Here is a 1,488-nt window from a genome sequence, read left to right on the forward strand (position 1 = left end):
CACACACACAGAACATCAGCAAACAGGTAATAAGTGCAGTATTAGACGCTTTAGTTCTTTTTCCATAAAGGGAAAGCCCTTTCACTTTGCTGACTTGTTACTGCTGTGTTTTATTTCTGAATGTTTGGCGCTTACCGACTATCTGGGTTTTATATGGCCCAGGACACGGACACACACACACACACACACACACACACACACACACACACACACACACACACACACACACAAGGTAGAACATACTTTAATTTAAGTCTCGTATTTTAGCTCAACTTGCTTTAGTTTTTTCCATTTTATGACACTTATTATTTTTAACTGCTATATTTACTAATCCCTAAAGAAACCTTTTTTCCCTCACAAAGCACAAAATTAAATGTCAGCTTTGAAACTAAGAGACATGCATGTGAGAATTACCAGCTGCATTTGGAACACAATCAGCACTTTGATTTTATTGTTAACAATAACTACTTTTAAACCTTTAAACCTTTTTTTCCCCTCTTTTTTGCCTGTGCTTTTAACATACTGGAAAAATTCTTTAAACACAACAACATATCACCATAACACATACCTATTTCTTTCTACTTACACAGTATGAACAAAGGCTACGGCTAATGAAACTTGAAATCATGGCTAGGCTAATACTTCAGGTGCTCTTTTATGTTTCTGTGTACCATACCAATTTAGTTCAAGAAAATTAGCTTCTTTCGATGCAGTTCGATTTAGTTTGATCTCTCAGCTCTTTCTGTCCACATGTCAAAGTGTCCTTAAACAAATAACAGCACTCCAAAGCTACTGGGTGTGTGCCTGATAGATAAAGTTAATAGAATAAAGTACTATATGAATGTGTGTGAATCTTGTCGAGTACAAGTGTTTTGACTGTTTAGTAAAGGTAGTAAAGCAATTATTACAAATACAAGCCCTACTATCCATTGCCTCACAGTCACACCAGCCCTTTGCTCCACCTGCAGTCTTCCTGCGTTTGTCCCATCTGTTGCTGTAAAATCAATCCATCACTTTCCATTTTGAACAATAAGAAGAACTTTATTCAGTCCACAAAAGGCATTTTAGAACTCTTGCTTTAAATGCAATAAATCAATAAAGTTTTTTTCAACATAATTAAATTTCCTCAAGATTTTGAAGGACTCACTACCTACCCTGCTGAGATATACTTTATAGTTTTTATCTCTTTGGGATCCTCCTTGTTGGTGTAAAAATACATTATGCCTGTCAAGTAGTGAGTCATCAGTGTACAGATAATCACTGTCACGGTTTTAAAATGTTTCCCGATATTTTCTGAACTGGTTGCCGCAGAGTATGCTGCTGATTGATAGAGTGACTACTGTTACTAACATTATATCCATCCATCCAAACATCCATCTATACAACCATCCATTCATTCTGTCCTGATTATCAGGGTCGCGGGGAAAGCTGGAGCATATATATATATATATATATATATGTATATATATATATATATATGTATATATG

At 35.6% G+C, this 1,488-nt stretch overlaps 1 protein-coding gene across 1 annotated transcript in view; it reads right to left on the reverse strand.

The window, feature by feature from the left end:
• The window catches only part of pwp2h (PWP2 small subunit processome component), a 29,515-nt gene that overhangs the window by 6,188 nt on the left and 21,839 nt on the right, over positions 1-1,488 (reverse strand). The gene's annotated exons all lie outside the window — the stretch shown is intronic.

The sequence above is a fragment of the Haplochromis burtoni genome, unplaced genomic scaffold (genome assembly GCF_018398535.1).
Source record: "Haplochromis burtoni strain Fernald_Lab_line unplaced genomic scaffold, NCSU_Asbu1 Contig_38, whole genome shotgun sequence".
NCBI classification, from domain to species: Eukaryota; Metazoa; Chordata; class Actinopteri; order Cichliformes; family Cichlidae; genus Haplochromis; species Haplochromis burtoni.